The sequence below is a fragment of the Zootoca vivipara genome, chromosome 7 (assembly GCF_965207765.1).
Source record: "Zootoca vivipara chromosome 7, rZooViv2.hap1.1, whole genome shotgun sequence".
NCBI lineage: Eukaryota > Metazoa > Chordata > Lepidosauria > Squamata > Lacertidae > Zootoca > Zootoca vivipara.
In genome coordinates this window covers 93,086,803-93,104,601 of record NC_142590.1, presented here as the reverse complement: position 1 = coordinate 93,104,601, position 17,799 = coordinate 93,086,803, and the positions used below count along the sequence as shown (strand labels likewise).

Below are 17,799 nucleotides of genomic sequence, written 5' to 3'. Positions count from 1 at the left end.
TGAGAGAGCGAGCCTGCAGCTTGGCTGGCTCCATCAATGAATCACGCGGGAAGAGGAACAAACAGATGTGGGACGCTCTGGGAAGAAAGAATACAGCCAGCTGCCTTCGGGGATCTCAGTTCTCTTAACTATATATTTTTATTTTTTTTAAAAAAGTGACCGGGGATGGGGACGATGTGGGGAGGCACACATGGAGGGACTACAGCTCAGCTTCTGGCTTGATAGTCAGTGATCAAAAGCTGGCTGTTAGGGAGCTCTCTTCCACAGGGGGCAGCGAGGGCCACCAACTTTAAAAGAGGATTGGACCAATTCAGGGCAGAGAGGCTTACGGATGGCTCCCCCACACCAGCAACCTGGGCTGCTGCTGCCTCTTTCTTACCCGCCTCGCTTCTCCAGAGTTAATCCCAGGCTTTTGTCCTTGCAGAGCTGCCCCCTCTGCTCCTTTTCAAAGGGGTGCAGAAATAATTGGTTGCCATTTAGCAAGTTCTGGCTGAATTTGTTTAATTGGGGCTTGCCCAGAGGCCCCAACGGAGGAAAAAAGTCGAAGGGAGAGAGTGCAGGTGTTGGAGGAGGAGGAAGAGGATTGCCTGGACCTTACCCCCACCCACCCACCCACCCACCTCTAAGCATGGCAGGCATAAGTACTGTACTGAGGACCAGCTCTTGGGCCAACTTGGGAGAGGGGCTTCTGCAATGGCCGGGACACTCGAAAACTTCCAACCAGTGTTAAGAGACGGAGATATGAAAACCAGGAACTGAAACACTCCCAAGGATCACTGAATGGCAGGTTTTAATGATTGAATATTTACAACAGATCGTGAAGCTGAGGCTCCAATACTTTGGCCACCTCATGAGAAGAGAAGAATCCTTGGAAAAGACCTTGATGTTGGGAAAGATGGAGGGCACTAGGAGAAGGGGACGTCAGAGGACGAGATGGTTGGACAGTGTTCTCGAAGCTACGAACATGAGTTTGACCAAACTACGGGAGGCAGTGGAAGACAGGAGTGCCTGGCGTGCTCTGGTCCATGGGGTCACGAAGAGTCGGACACGACTAAACAACAACATTTACAACTAGCGAAATTGACGGGGTGGGTGCAAGGAACAGGTATTCAGAGTGGGTTATTTTCAGAGAATGTTTAAAAATGTACAGCACTAACAATTCACTACTGACAGATTTAGAACGGTATTTGTAATGGTAAACAAATAAAGAGACAAAAAGAGAGGAAACAGAAGAAGAAGTCTAATAATATCAAGCCTGTGAGAAACATCAACCTGAAAAACCAGGTATAATGGACAGGGTTGGAAGTATCGATAGTTTTCGAAATTAGAACACACTTTTAGACTTCATTTGGTTTTGTATAATCTTAGATTTATTTTGAGTTTGAATGTAACCATATTTGAATTATAAGGATACTTTTCTTTGTGTAATTTGTACTTTACATTTTATTTCTGAAGTTCTGGTGTATTTTCTTAACATTTTTCAATAAAGCTTTTCAAAAAAAAGAAAGAAAGAAAGAAAAAAGAAAACCAGGAACTAAACGGCACCTTAAACCTAGGTTATGGGCGCAACAATGAAATATTTAGGCACACTTTTTTTATAACAAGAATACAAAGCTGAAAATGAATGAACTGCAGCTAGAATATTATGTTCCATTTTTCACATGGTCTAGTCCTTTCCCTGCCCCCCCCCTAATATTCTTAAGAGGCTCTCATCTCCAGTCTTCAGAGAGTAGGTGGAAGTGGGGAGGCAGAAAAAGCCCATTGCTCAAGAGGCTGGAGAGGAAGCCACCCCACCCCACCCCCACCCCAGATCATTTTTTTGCGCATGCAGCATGTTCGGTTGTTGAGGTTGCAGAGGCTAGGCTCAAGGTCTGTCAAGGAAGAAAGGCCTCACCGCAGGAAGGGGACAGTGCCTCACATTCCTCTCCAAATATCTACCTTTTGGTAGAGCTGGAGAGCCCTGCCTGCTCCTAGGATGTGGCGGCGCATGGCACATTGGGCTCAGACTAAAGAGAGTGCCGGCAGCTGGAACCAAAGGCCAGCAGAAAAATGGATGCACAGATCACTTCTAGAAGCAGTTCAGTATTTTAAATGGCTGTAACACATTTAGAAAAGCCACTAGCATTCTCCATGGGGGTTATAAAACTTGTCAGTGTTCCCTAAAATGAACCACTTTCTGCTACTGAATGGCTTCTTCTGTAACCCCCCAGTTTGCTACCACTTTCAGAATAATTGAAAATGTTAAAATGGTGGGGATTTTTGGTGCACAAACAAAATCTGGTTGAGCTACTGCTTGAAAAATCGATAATACATCTACATGTTTGTTTGTTTTTAAAAAATGAAAATAACTTGATTTATTAGAAACTGGCATTCTAAGTAAAAAGTGACCAATTTCACGCATACTAACAGTGCTTAGCATACAAACAGTGGAAGTGAGAGCTGGACCATAAAGAAGGCTGATCGCCGAAGAATGGATGCTTTTGAATTCTGGTGCTGGGGGAGACTCTTGAGAGTCCCATGGACTGCTAGAAGATCAAACCTATCCATTCTGAAGGAAATCAGCCCTGAGTGCTCCCTGGAAGGACAGATCGTGAAGCTGAGGCTCCAATACTTTGGCCACCTCATGAGAAGAGAAGGCTCCCTGGAAAAGACCCTGATGTTGGGAAAGATTGAGGGCACTAGGAGAAGGGGACGACAGAGGACGAGATGGTTGGACAGTGTTCTCGAAGCTACGAACATGAGTTTGACCAAACTGCGGGAGGCAGTGGAAGACAGGCGTGCCTGGCGTGCTATGGTCCATGGGGTCATGAAGAGTCAGACACGACTAAACGACTAAACAACAGTGCTTAGGGGAAAGGCAAAGGATGTGGCTCAGGGGTTAGAACATTCCCTTGCAGGCGACAAGATCCCAGGTCCAATCCCTGGCTTCTCAAGGTAGAGCTAGGAGAGATTCCCATATGATCCCCCCCCAGGTTAAACTGCAGCTACTTTGCACAGACCAGGGACAGGCAAGAGTTCAGGCTTCTGGGATCTACTTTGATTTTTACTAGGATCATAGCTGCCAAGTTTTCCCTTTTCTCACGAGGAAGCCTATTCAGCATAATGGAATTTCCCTTAAAAAAGGGGAGAACTTGGCAGCTACCGTATGACTAGGATCCACCAACCGGAGCCTGTTGCAAAAGACATACATTTAGAATTAAAGAATCCTGCGCCCAGGAATTTACCGTACTTTGAGTACCAGATCTGAATGGAGTTCCACAGTGCTCCCACCCAAAAATATGTAACCTGATATGTTTCCCCACCCCCACCCCATCCAAAAACAGCAAGCAGAAGAAAAAACGATCTGTCAAGGGGGCAGAAATCAGCACAATCCCAGCTTTGGCCTTAATGACTGAATTAATTTGGTGGGTTTCACTTCATCCCCAAACATCACACACACAATATCCATCACCACCAGCAGTTGAACCCACGCCAACTTCTCCTCCCTTGCCAAGGATTATAGGCAGAGACCTTCTCTGAAAACAAGGCCAGGCACTTAAAAAAAAAAGAACTCAGCAGCTACAGTCTCATTAAATTGTGCAAATCAGCCACAATTATGCACCTCTTAATTTGCATGGTTTGTTCCGGAACCAAATTAACTAGGCTTTGCAACAGAATTCAGACTCTTTTGACAAGGAGGTGGGGAGGAGGGCAAGGGAGAGTCGGTAGAGGAAAACAGTCAGGCCAGAGACCGTGGGAGACGGGGACACGCGAAGGAGTGACATGGAGGCTGTGGAAAGGAAAGGGGGAGAGAATCTCAGGAACGCAAGTCCTGCTCAGTTAGCCGTGACTCTGTGACCCCCGACTGCAAAGGAGGCCCTCCTTGATGCTGAGAGCATTCATCTAGGTAGGCTGCAAGTCTTTGCCCTCATTTCACAGGATTTCTGCTCTGCAGCTGCTGGTCCTCCTAGAATACTGTATGTCTGTTTACTTGTTTCTAAAAGCATTTTTCTACCGCCAGCTCATTTCTTGCTACTGCCATAAAACATAAAATGACTGGTTTAAACAGCTGTATAAGCCCGCTGGCATATGAAGATCTTTCAAGAAACCTTTGGAAGTCAAAGGCGAAGCGGACTCTGCCGAATCTCTGCCAGGAGAGTGTCGCTGGTTGCCCACTGGGGCATCGGGTGGGCCACTGTGAGAACAGGATGCGGACATGAAATACCTGACTTCAACAGCTAACAGCCCTCCTCCAGGACAATCTCAGGTATAGAGCTGGGCACCTTTAAGGCATCCTGGTCCCAAGTTGGTTGGGGATTTGTAGATTCCCACAGGTGACTTAAGAAGATAAGAGGATCCTGCTGGATCCTGCTGGCCTGATCCACACACGGTTCTTATCATTCTGTTTCCACAGGGGTCAATGAGATGCTGAAATGATGATCCTTGCAACTGAGGAGCAGAAGTACTTAAATAATAATAATAATAATAATAATAATTTATTTATACCCCGCCCATCTGGCTGGGCTTCCCCGGCCACTCTGGGCAGCTTCCAACAAACATTAAAATACATCAAATATCACAGGTTAAAAACTTCCCTAAACAGGGCTGCCTTTAGGTATTTTCTAAATGTCAGGTAGCTGTTTATCTCTCTGACCTCTGGTGGGAGGGCATTCCACAGGGTGGGTGCCACTACCGAGAAGGCCCTCTGCCTGGTCCCCTGCAACTTGGCTTCTCGCAGCGAGGGAACTGCCAGAAGGCCCTCGGCAGTGGACCTCAGTGTCCGAGCAGAACGATGGGGGTGGAGACGATCCTTCAGGTATACTGGACCGAGGCCGTTTAGGGCTTTAAAGGTTAAATTGTGCTTGGAAATGTACTGGGATCCAATGTAGATCTTTCAAGACCAGTGTTACGTGGTCTCGGCGGCCGCTCCCAGTCACCAGTCTAGCTGCCGCATTCTGGATTAAACTCCCCATTTGTGGAATGCTCTCCACAGGGAAGTTCGCCTGACACCATTCCTTATATATTTTTAGGTGCCAGGCAAAAATGTTCCTTTTTAACCAGGCCTTTGGCTCATTACAGTCTTCTAATATGTGCCTGTGGGAAGGGGGGTATTATTGTTTTGCCAGTTTTATTTTAGTTATTTCCTCATATTTATATCTTGAATTTTATTCTATGAATTGCCCTGAGATCTTATGATGAAGGTCCAAAATGTACAACTTATTCTTTGAATGGGAAACTGAAGATAAATTGGCAAAATCAGCGATGATTCAGTGGGCAAGAGATATAGGTCGTAATAGTTGTCTGCATGGGAGAAATTATGGGGAAAGGATTTGAAATTTACAGCATGTTACACACTAAGGTAGAATTACATGGAAATGATTTATAGGTTGTATAAGTAAATTAGCAAAGATGTACAAATCTGAAGCAGATATCTGTCGGAAATGTAAATAAAAAGAAGATACATTTCATCATATGGGGTGGACATGCAAAAAGGTTAAGACTTATTGGGAGATGATATAACTGAAAAAAATGCTTTAAAAATCATTTGTTAAATGCCCAGAATCCTTTCTTCTACGTGTAACAGATGAAAGAGTATTGAAAGATCAGAAATCCCTCTTTATGTATGCAACTACAGAAGCTCAAATGTATATACTCAGAGGTAGAAAAAGGGTATAATATCAACAAAGGAAGAATGGCAGGTGAAACTGATAGAATATGTAGAAATGGCAAGATTGACAAACAGAATAAGAGATCAAGATGGAAAACTATTTAAAGAAGATTGAAAATGTTTTGTAGATTATTTGGAAAATTGCTGTAAGCATATTAAAAAGTTAACAGTAACAGAGTAAATTCAGCAGTAATAACTAGGGAGATATAGAAAACGAGACAATGAAAAGATAGGGATTGATTAGAATATGTAGTAGAAAAGAAAATAATGAAGTGAACCATGGAAAGGGCAGGGGGAAGTTGAAATTAAATGTGTATTTGGATCATCATTCATTGTCCTTATTGTAAAATGACAGGTGACTATTGAAAAAGAGATCTTATGATTAAGGGTGGTTAACAACAACAACAACAACAACAACAACAACAACAACAACAACTACTACCGTGTTTCCCACATTTTAAGACACCGTCTTATAATGATTTTACTCAAGAAAATAAGCCTATGGCTTATTTTCGGGGGGTGTCTTAGTGGTTCCTGCCTCCTCCTGCCGTGGCCGGCGTTGCTGCTGCTGGGCTGGCAGCACCCTGCGAAGTCAGGAGAAGCCAGCCAGACCGCTGGGGGGTTTAGAAAAAACGTCCGGAGCGCGTCCCAATGGCAGTGCTCCTCCTCACCTAATGGCAGTGCTCCTCATGTGCCGCAAAAGCCACTAAACAACTGGGGGGGGTAGAAAGGCAGCCGGAGCGCAGCCCGATAGCAGCGCTCCTCACGCACCACAAAAAGGACACAGAAAGCTGCCGGACAGGGGGCTAAAAAGCAGTGAAGCAACGGCCACAGCTTTAAATGGCTCGCAACGCCCCCCTCGCCGTCGCTAGGGCTGCCGAGGCTGGATCGTGCCTTTCATCCCGCGCCTGCGCTGCGCGCCGGATTTTGCCCAATCCATCGGGGAGCAGGGAGCGCTCAGAATCTGGCAAGGGGGGGGTCTCTCTTCCCATTCGGGCGCCTGAGCATTGCCGCTTGAAAGGCTGGAGGCTCTCGGCAAGGTGGTCTAGAGGAGCGATCGCGGAGCGCTCCTCTCTGCAGCTGCCGGTTGCGGTGGCGGGCGGCAGACAAAAAAAAAAAAGAGGCCAGGCTGCTGCGCTCCGCCCAGCGCTGCAGGGCGCTCCGAGCGCTTGGCGCTGCGGAGCGCTCCTCTTTGCAGCTGCCGGTTGCGGTGGCGGGCGGCAGACAAAAAAAAAAAAGAGGCCAGGCTGCTGCGCTCCGCCCAGCGCTGCAGGGCGCTCCGAGCGCTTGGCGCTGCGGAGCGCTCCTCTTTGCAGCTGCCGGTTCCGGTGGCGGGGCGGCAGGCAAAAAAGAAAAAAAAGAGGCCAGGCCGCTGCGCTCCGCCTGGCGCTGCAGAGCGCTCCGCTCTGCAGCCGCCAGTTCCGGTAGCGGGGCGGCAGGCTGCCTCGGGCAGGGAAAAAAAGAGAAGCTAGGCTGCTGGCTCGGGCGCGCGGAGCACCCCGAGCCTCTGAGAGCCAGCAGGACGAGGAGGAGGCTTGCCGGGTCGTCGCCCAGCAGCGCGCGCGGAGCGCCCCGAGCCTCCGGCAGCCAGCAGCAGCAACAACAATCCCAGAGGCTCGGGGCGCTCCGCGCGCGCTGCTGGGCGACGACCCGGCAAGCCTCCTCCTCGTTCTGCTGGCTCTCAGAGGCTCGGGGTGCTCCGCGCACACTGCTGGATGCCGACCTGGCAAGCCGCCTCCTGCTCTTACCGGCTCCCAGAGGCTCGGGGCACTGCACCATGCCTCAGCCCCCACAGCACTGAGCGCGCCTCCTTCGCCTCCTCTTCCCTCAGCGGTCTCGCTCCTAGGAGGTATGGCTTATTTTCGGGGTATGGCTTGTATTTCCTGAACGCTTAAAATCCTGCTATGGCTTATATAATGACTACGTCTTAAAATAGGGGAAACACGGTACTACTACTATTGTATCCCACTCTTAGATCAGACGATGGCTTGAAACTTAGCAGTCTCCACTGAAAAGTAGTGTACTTTGTCTTCCAGGGCCTTGAACGTTGCAACTGTGGCGAAGCAGGACAGTTCAGTCAAGAATTTGGGTCATCGCAGTGGCCAAACAACCTGTGGAACTCACTGCCGGAAGCAGCAGCAATGGTGTCAAACTCCAATATCAGCATCCTCAAAATATCTTTGCAACAGGTTTGGAATAATTCATGATGGATCTTGGGTGAATATCAGCTACCAATTTGTGTCCACCTTGGTGCAGCCCCAGGGAAGCCAAGCTTCTCCCCCCCATCAGTGGAAAGAGTTGGGGAGAGTCTGGCCTTCTCCTCCTTTCTTCCTATCCCCTCCCTCAATTATACTGTGCATATTAAGTGGCCAGGAGTGGAATTATGTGTGGAAGGATATTGAGCACTACTGTATTACAAAATTCCTGAAACAAAAATTCCTGAGCTTAGGATCTTTTGCATCCATCTCTGGGTGACAGATCTTGGGATTCTACTAGATCCAGAACCCTGATTCTTCTTAGGCATTTAATTCACATGTTTTTATGCACAGATTATTCAGGTCCCCAGCCATAGCTAAGGATGAGCATATATTACAATGTGCTTTCCTCCAAGATTCATTTGATGGTGGGAAATAAACTTAGGAGCAGTGTCTAATTTGTTTTTACAAGGAAATGGTTGACAACAAGCATTCTTGTCGCAGATCCTTAACCATCACAACAATAATTTGGACGAGAGCTCTCCTGCAGTTGCGTCACTTTTAATTGCCTCCCAGGTTTGTTTGTTTGTTTGTTTCACTGTATAATTTTGCCTAATTACTTTTATTGCTGTGGTTCTTAGCTCCCTCCAGCATTTGGAGGGACAGCATTCATATTTCAAACAATGTGTGCTATCTGGAGTGTTCAAAGCATAGCACATGCATTATCCGTAACCAATTATCTTCACAACAGCCCTGCAAGGTGGGTCAGTACTTTTTGGGCTTTCAGATTGCAGTGGGAGTGGCTGGGACGTAATATAATGCCCAACCCATCCTAATCCAAGCGGAGACCCTTAGCCACTGTGATTTGGCAGCACTGACACCCAGCTTGGCTGAGACTCCCACCGTAGTGATGAAGGAACTCCCCACATGCTCAGAAGCACTGTTGTTTCAATCACCGCCAGAGACTTGGCGCCTGAACCAGGCTCTGGGGCCGAGCTCTACATTATGTGACCATTCCCACGGTGCAGAAATGCCAAGTTAAAATCAGCCCTGCATCTAAACTCCCTGCTTGCAATCTTGCCTAGCCCTCCAGCCCCCGAGGCGAAGCAATGTTGCCTCTTCTAGACCTCTCCCCCTATCTCCTTTTGCCCTCTCTTTCTCTGACACGCAACTTCCCAGAGCCTCACCTCGCCATTCTAACAGAGGATGTGGCTCCATTCCTTATCCACCTTCCCTCCTTCACCCTCTTTCTTAAATTACATCATTACCGGAAGGCCTCAAGCGCCAGGAAACTTCTGTTTTATAGCTGAGCGTACTCCCGGCTCCTCTTCCTTCCCCTGCCTCGGAAATGGCTCCATGCCTCTAACCACCAGCTAATATCTACTCCAGACACACATTCTGCTCCCAAAGAATGGGAGATGCTATCCAACTCAAGCAGCTTAGAGTCAGGTTGGCATAACCAGTCCTTTTGCAAAAGGCACATTAGAGTAGCCTGTTGGATCGGGGCAATGGCCCATCCTGTCCAGCATCCTTTTCTCACAGTGGCTAACCATGCCTGGGGGAAGCCCACAAGCAGCATTTGAACACAAGAGCGGCCCTCTCCCCTGCTGTGGCTTCCAGCAACTGGTTATTCAGAAGCAGTGCTACTTCTGGCTGTCGATGCACAGCAAACATACACACAACCACCAGCAGCAGCCAGCTTTTCAGGTACAATGGATGTTGAAAGCTTGAAGGGCTATCTGGCCTCAAGACCAATCCCCTCCCCAGGCCCTTTGTAAGGAGAGGGCAATTGTCGTGGGCCTCCCGCATGGACAAGGCCACATCCACCTGGACAAACAGTGCAACCTGGCTCAGAAGATAAGGAAGGGGAAGCTCTCAAATGCACACACGGCACTCACTGAGCGTTAGAAAGGTCCTGGCTGGGCTTGTGACCCAATTCAGACATGCATTTCCAGGGACGATTGCACCCCTGGAGTCACAACATGGTGCATGCTTTGCACATCTCTTTGTCTGAAGAGACACCCCCAGGCGGAGCCACCTCTTCCAGCCCTTGCCAGCGCAGCAGACTCCTTTCCCAGATTTTGCAGCGGCAGAGTTTAAAACACCACAATCCAGCGAGGTATGGCTGCGGCACAAGCAGGATGCTTCACAACATCGAAAGTGGCATGTGTGAATGCTCCACCACCTGGCAAGGCTTCCATGCATTCTCACATCACGTCAGGCACCACCATTTCCCAGGCGCAGCTGTCAATCCCCCAGCATATAGGGGAAAGAAACCCAGGGACATTTGCAGCAGCAGTAAGAACCTGGCCTGCAAACGTAAGGCCCAGTCGCAGTGGCAAGCTCTCTTAAGCAAGCTGGTAGCCGCTTGGACCAGCCGCTGCAGCCTTGCTATGTTTGAGTCAGCCCCCCCCCCCGGGCCCCCGTTATTCCACAACCATTTGTCCTCCGTTCACAGCAGCAACTGAAAAGTCTCGGATGGATGGAGAGTTGTATAAATAATGCCCAAAAGATAGGCAAAATATGTGGGTTGTAATATCCAGCTAAGTCAGTGGTTCCCAAGGCAGGGAGTCGTGTCTCCTAAGATGGGGGCTGTGGGAATTACTTGTGGGGGTACTAAAAGGGAAGAGGGGGGCACTAAAGGGGGGTAAGCGCTGGAGGTATCAGTCACGATCACTTTTAAAAGTTGGTATCTCTGGAACAAGGTGATCAGTTTTGTTGAATTAAATTAAACTGACTAGTTCTAATTGGAGTTGGAATAAATGTGCAATTAATGGTTACTGTTTTGAATATTATTGGGTTGCTGTATTTCTTAGAGGGTGCTGCAAATCACTATTTTGAATACTGCTTTTGGGGGGCAGGGGTCCCTGAGAAGGAGCTTCTGCAACCAAGGGGGAGGTGGCATGAGAAGGCTTGGGAGCCACTGAGCTAAATTAGAGTAGACCCAGTAGGTGGTATCTAGTTAAATTGTTCCACTAGCACAAACAAACCACCTTAAAAATTTATCCAAAGAGTTGCGGGGGAACCCCAGCAGACCATATTTAGGGGCATGGGGGTAAAGAAGATGACTGAAAGGTTCCCTAGCGGAATTGTTTAGCTGGGTGCCATCCATTGAAATCAATGGGCTTGAGTCACAGCCATTAGTGTCAATAGGTCTACTCTTGAGTAAGACTAGCTTATCTTACCGATATGTGGGTGCAGGACGTAGCCACCCCACTTCTGTGAATAAAAATGTGGTTAAAGGTTTCAAGAGTTAACAAATCCACGTTTCAGTATTGTTGAGAATATCAGCCAAAGAGTGATTATTCTAACTCTCATCAATGTGTCCATTGCAGAAAAGTTAGTCAACAACCAGTGCAAGTATGATCTTCTGAATTACACATACACACACACACCCCTTCACTCTGAAATCTTCAGACACTTTCTGCGCAGAAAAGTTCCGTAGACCTCAGTAAGATTCATCAGTAAATGGATGATTTAAAGAACTCTCAATGGAACCTGACAAATATAAATAAATATAAAATGTACATAAATAGGTAAACAACATCTGGAGGGTGCCAGGTTGGGGAAGGCTGGCATAAAATGTAAAAGCTGGGCACTTTGTAAATATGCGAGCCCCTCATTTCACATGCTATATGAACACACACACACCCATTCACCTATAGCAAAGACGCTTATATGTCGCCTTAAAGATGTGCATCTGCCTTCGCCAACCTGGTGCCCCCAGATGTTCTGGACTACAACTTTAGTCCAAACATCTGGAGGGCACCAGGTTGGTGAAGGCTGATGTACTGATTTGTTGCATGTGACAGAAGGGCCCTCTTATGCCACAATGAGTCAGTTCCTCTCCAAACTTCCACTGGGTATCAAACATGTTTAACTTCTGGAAAGGGTAAAAGTCAGATAAATGGTTTCTGGAGAGCGCACTTGAGTGGCGGTCCTCAACTGGGGCAGAACAGCAACCCAGCCCTACTTGGGTTTGGGGTGCTTCTCAATGGAGAGGAGAAGAAAAGATATGGGGAGGGGTGGTTTTTTTTGTTTTTTGTTTGCAAAGCTCTTTGATGTTGTTTTGAACCAGCCACTTCCCACCTGGAAGCCCCGCAGGGGAATCCGCTTCGGGGGACAAAGGAAAGGGGCGGGAGGCTGAGCAGCCCAGCCCAGAGGGCAAAAGCGCCAGGCCGGGGGGGGGGGGTCCCACGGTTCCCCCATTGAGTGGAGAACGGGGTCAGTGTGTAGGCAATGCGAGGCCCACCCCAACAGGACAAAAAGAGGGTCGTGCAGGGCGATCCTACACACAAAAAATGGATGCACGCGTGAGTTCCATGGGACTTGGGAGTAAGTTTGGAAAGGGGCGCAGCTTTGGGCTACTACTCAAATCTCCGTCCCCATTCAGCAAAAGGAGAGAAAAAAAGAGGACCCACCTCACTGGGCTGTTGTGAGAATGGGCTGTGCTGCTCGAAGGGGAAACGCTTCGACAGCAAACCACGACCCCTTCGAGGGGGTGGCATCCCCCACCCGACGGGGCTGCCGCCTTGCGCGCTTTTACTCTGGAGTGAGCTCCCGAGTGGAACCGCGCGCACCACCCGGCTGCGCATCCCACCTTCCCCGGCGCGCGCTTCCTCCTACTCCCGGGGGCTGTGGCGCCGTCGAGGCAGCCGAGCGTTGGCTCGGAAACTCCACGGCGAGTGAGGAAGAGGGCGAGGAACCGGGGAGGGGGCGACCCACCGCGCTCCGGCACCTCCCCAAAACCGCACACCCTCCCCACAACCCCCCGGCTGAGCTCCCCCGTGGAGGCGTCCCAAACTGAATCGCAGCAGTCGTCGGTGCGCCCGCCCGTGCCTCCCAGTGCCCGGCTTCCCCTTCCCTCCCCCACGAGGAGGACAAAGCCCCCGGGAGCTCTTCTCCCATGGCCCATCCCGGGCCCCGATCCCGGGGTGCGCGATCCCCCCCCCGCGGGCTCCCCACCACCCCGCCCGCCAGCACGGCGCCTGCGCCCGAGGGCACTCACCTCGGCGCCCGCCCACTCGTCCTCTCCGTCGGGGTCTCCGCGGTCTTGTTGTATTCCTGCTGCCGCCGAGGCTGCTTTGCCCGCCCGCTGCCAGGCGTGCCTTTCCCCCCTTTTCCCGGGTCTCAAATCGGAAACTGACAAGCCCCAGACGACGTTTACATGGGCGGGTTAACCCTCCCCGCGCTGCGCTGCGCTGCACTGCTGGACTCCCTTGCTGGCCCGCCGGGCGCCCCTCCTCCTTCTGGGCGTGGGGGGGGGTTATCAGGGGGAGGGGATCGGTGCCGAGCACGCCCCCTCCCCCCCTCTCCCAACCCCCAGCCCAAAATCTCCCTAATCCTCCCCGGGCCAGTTGAAGGCAGCAGGAGGCGGGTCTCCAGGTGAATGCTTTTGCCAGGCCTGGGGGAGGGGAGGGGAGGGAGGAGGAGGTACCGGGCGCCTACCCCACCCCCAGGCCAGATTCTCCTCCCAGAGCCCCCCCATCCCCCACCGCATGCTTCTCTCCGGATCCCTCGGCCTCTGGCAGGGCCCGGATGGCCAAAAGCAAAAGTTTCCAGGGGGTGGGGTGGGGGAGGGAGGCGGGCGAAGGAGAAAATAGGTGAGGCTGGCGACGCGAAGGAAGGAAGGAGGGGAGCGAGGTGGCCTGGCCTGGCCTGAGCAGGGGTGGGGGCCTCCCCGAGGAAGTAACCCAGGGTGCACACACACAGGAGAACCAGGAAATGGACGGGGTGCTGCTTCCTGGGGTGACTTTTTTCCTGGGCAGGCTGGCTCTCTAGTAACCCCATTGCCTTGGTCTCCCCGCTGCTTCATTAGCAACGCGTTTCAGTGATCCCAGAACATCTTCCCAAATGCAGGAGCATTTTGATTTTCAATGCACAGTGACATTGCCCCTATTTTTATTGGTTTCTAGGAAGCATGTGCCACCCTGAGTGCACCCAGCCCCAAAGTCCCTGCCCCTAGGAGCTGGCAATCTGACATTCGACAGGGGAGCTACACAGGGGTCCCAAAACGAGGCCAGACCAAACAATGCCAGAGGGAATAGGAACACACAGCACATAGTTAACCTATGGAACTCCCTCCCCCAGGAGGCAGTGAGGGCCAACAACCAGGATGGCTTTAATTCAGGACTGGAGCAAATTCATGGAGGAAGAGGTGGGTATTGATGGCGACTAGCCAGGATGGTTCTGTTCTGCCTCCACAGCCGTGAGAGCCAGTGTGGTGTAGTGGTTAAGAGCGGTAGACTCGTAATCTGGGGAACCGGGTTCGCGTCTCCGCTCCTCCACATGCAGCTGCTGGGTGACCTTGGGCTAGTCACACTTCTCTGAAGTCTCTCAGCCCCACCCGCCTCACAGGGTGTCTGTTGTGGGGGAGGAAGGGAAAGGAGAATGTTAGCCGCTTTGAGACTCCTTTGGGTAGTGATAAAGAGGGATATCAAATCCAAATTCTTCTTCTTCTGAATCCCATTTGCTGGAAACTCCAGGAGTGTGGAGGGCTCTCGCACTCAGGTCCTGCTTGCTGGTTTCCCCGCATGCAACGGTGAGAGCTGGATGCTGGACTAAATGGGGTCCCCTTTGGCCTAATCCACAGGGTCTTCCTATGTTCTTGACAGCGAGGAGGCAAGTTCCAGGCTTTTAAAAGGCCCCTGTTGGACCTGTGGTCTGGAGGAAGGAGGGTAGGGGTGATGGACAGGGGGGCTCCATTGCAAGCAACCCAAGAGGCAAAATCCAGGGCACCTCAGCATCTCCTACTACAGCATAGCAAGGGGCCACCTCTCATGGCATAGGATGCATTTTGCAACTAGCTTTCCCCAACCCGGAAGCAGATAGTGTCCAAAACATCTGTATGGTACGTCATTGTGGAAGGCGGCAGATGTTCTGTGCTCCTTCTCATATCCTGCTTGGCAGAAAGTATGCCTTAAGAGCGTGAGGAGAGCCTGGGTGCTGGGTCAGACCAAAGGCCCCTCGAGTCCATCATCCTATTGTCGCCAGGTGCCCACGAAAAGCCAGGGGGCAAAGTGCCAGAGCTCTGCCCTCACCCACTTGCGATCCAGAAAGTAGTATAGAGAGGCATGTTGCCTCTGGCCTTGGAGGTAGCGCATAGCCATTGTGACTAGGAGCTACTGCAAGCCTTATCCTCATCCATTAACGCAGTGGTTTTCAACCAGTGTGCCGTGAAGGATGGTCACGGGTGCCGCGGGCAACCCTGGCCTCTCCCTCTTTCTTTCTTTCTTTCTTTCTTTCTTTCTTTCTTTCTTTCTTTCTTTCTTTCTTTCTTTCTTTCTTTCTTTCTTTCCTTCCTTCCTTCCTTCCTTCCTTCCTTCCTTCCTTCCTTCCTTCCTTCCTTCCTTCCTTCCTTCCTTCCCTCCTCGGATGCCCTCTCATGTCTCTGCCTCGGAAAGGCTCTGGCTGCAAGCTCTGCAGGCGAATGTAGCTCTGAGGCTGGCAGCGCCGGTGCTAGGGCTTTTTGCGCCCTAGGCTAAATCACCTTCTGGCGCCTCCCCTCGGCACATGCGTCATGACGCATGCTCAACGCCGCTGACGCCACTGCGTCCCCTCCATAGACAGGAGGGCGCTGAGCTCTCATTTTGGCTCGCGCGCCTCCCGCCTATGGAGGGGACGCTGTGAGCTCTTCAGCGGCAGTGAGCGAGCGGCAGTGGCGGCAGCAACAGCGCCCACAGCTGAAGGCTTCAGCTACAGGCGCTGCCACCGCTCGCTCGTTGCTCCCAGCGCTGGCGGCAGCGCGGGTGGGCGGCGGGCAGGCTCACCAGCGCCCCCTCCATTTCAGGGGCGGAGCCGAGCAGCCACCCGCCAGGCTCCGGCAACGCGCGTGGAGGGGCCGGCAGGCGGCGGGCAGGCTTGACAGCGCCCCCTCCATTTCGACGCCCTAGGCCATGGCCTAGTTTGCCTAAATGGAGGCGCCGGCCCTGGGGGCTGGCCAGGAGATGCTTCCCAGGCCCCTGTGGGGCAGTGTGACGAGACATCTCTCTTTGGACCGGGGGGGGGGGGCAGCTCAGAGATCAGGGGCAGCAGCAGCAGCTGCCCAGAGGACTCCCAAGGAGAGGGGAATGGAGAGGAGGGAACCCTCCACAAGGGAAGGTGTTCGAAAAGGGGCGAGAGGGCTGCCAGCTCTGCAGGCAAGGGGTGGCATAACTGGGCTCCTGAGCCCCACAGGGGTGCCACAGAAAGCATCTAGCTGGCCAAGGAAGCTGTGGACCCAAAAACGCTGAAAACCTCTGCATTAACGTGTATAATCCTCTCCCAATGTTGCCCGAGATGGCTGCAACCGCTGCCTCCTATGGGAATGAGTTCCTCAGTTTAGCTCCTCTCCTGAATCTTCCAACTTTCAGCTTCACCATCTCCCCAGAGGCATCTGCCTGGCTGCTACTGGGAAGCAGAGCATGAAGGCAACCAGCTTCCCTCATCCGAGCATTGGAGATCCCCTTCAGCGTCAGGGCTTCTGCCAGTGGTTCTCGAAGGCTGTGGGATGCTGGACTGTTGTGTCAGGAGAGGATGGCAAATGTGGCAGGGGCAATTAAGGACAAGCAAAGAAGCATTTCCATGTAGTATGGAGGTCCAGCCAGAAACAGGATCCACGTTCTATATTTTGGGAATTATTCGTGTTCTTATGTAGCTGCATTGTTTCATATTTTATGGGTGGCCCATGATCATGTTATAAAGTAGCTACGTTCCGTGTTACCAGTCAAGCACTGATAGAACTTCTTTTTTGTTTTTCAGTGCATTTCTTATAAAAATAAAAAAATCTGGTGAAAGTGTATACAACCTATGGCGATTTCTAGCCCACGCATAGGATAGCTGAGATAACTCAGTGGGTAGATTATTAATCTCTCAATTTCCGGGTCGTGAGTTTGAGCCCCATGTTGGGTAAGAGATTCCTGCGTTGCAGGGGTTTGGACGATGACTCTTGTGGTCCGGATAATGTTCTTTTGTCCGCCATCCCAGGACTAGGAAGTCTTCTGCCGCACGGCTTTGGTTCCTGCGCTGCAACATGCAAACTTCTTGGTGGCCTGGCCACAGAGTCACTATGGGAAATGGACGCAATAAAGGCCGCAAGATTTCAAAACTGCCATATAATAAGTGGAAACTCCACAACTCGGCTGGTGTTTCCTCCTGAATTTTGAAGTTTGATTTTTACATCAATGTTATCATTAATTTTCTATACCCCCCCTTCCTCCAAGGAGCTCACAGTTCTTCACCCCTCCTCATTTTGTCTTCACAGCAGCTCTGCGAGGTCGGTTAGGGGCAAGAGGCAGTGACTGTGATTCAAGGTCCCACTGACCCATTTGGGAAACGATATATAATGAATTGAAAAAATGTTTAAAATGACTTTTACTTAAAACCCAGAAGCTTTTCCGATAGGAATTTTGGGACAACTACCGAAAGAAAAACGAACATTGTTCATGTATGCGACGACAGCAGCAAGAATTTTGATAGCACAGAATTGGAAGACTGGGGAAATACCATCACAGGAACAATGGCAAGAGAAGTTGATGAACTATGCAGAGTTGGCGAAGTTAACAGACAGACGGTATGTGAAAAAGACAATAGTGACTTTGAAAAAGAATGGGAACCTTTTAATCATATTTGCCGAAACAAAAAAACAACAACATAGAGTCATTGTCAGGATTTAAATAAACATTTGCAATTTTATTTGTAAAGAACAAGAAACATAATAGTGTGACAATATGGAAGCATATACAAACAGCAGATTGTAATATGAGAGGTAATAAACCAGGGATGGAAGTTGAGGGAAATCAGTTGGGAAAGGGGGAATGAATGTAATGTAATGATTGCAGACATTGTTATAAGAGAAAAAATCTAATAAAAATGATTTTTATTATTATTATTTTTTAAAAGGTCCCGCTGACCCAAATCCCCTCTCACTAAATGGCTGAGTAGGGATTTGAGCCCTGGTCTCTCGAGTCTCTGGGACGC

At 50.4% G+C, this 17,799-nt stretch overlaps 1 protein-coding gene and 1 long non-coding RNA gene across 3 annotated transcripts in view; one reads left to right on the top strand and one right to left on the bottom strand.

Annotated features, from left to right (window-relative positions):
* The window catches only part of DNMT3B (DNA methyltransferase 3 beta), a 55,210-nt gene extending 41,954 nt beyond the window's left edge, over window positions 1-13,256 (bottom strand). The window contains exon 1 of the mRNA XM_035122933.3: window positions 12,851-13,256. The gene's annotated coding sequence lies outside the window, so the exon portion shown is untranslated. The remainder of the gene's footprint in view (window positions 1-12,850) is intronic.
* LOC148685189 (uncharacterized) lies at window positions 13,103-17,704 on the top strand. 2 transcript variants are annotated; one of them, XR_015951216.1, is made up of 3 exons: window positions 13,103-13,227; window positions 13,758-13,999; window positions 17,084-17,704. It is a non-coding gene; the product is annotated as an uncharacterized LOC148685189 (long non-coding RNA). The 2 variants fall into 2 exon arrangements; XR_015951215.1 differs by lacking the exon at window positions 13,103-13,227 and having other exon boundaries at window positions 13,343-13,999.
* The last annotated feature ends 95 nt before the right edge of the window (window positions 17,705-17,799 follow it).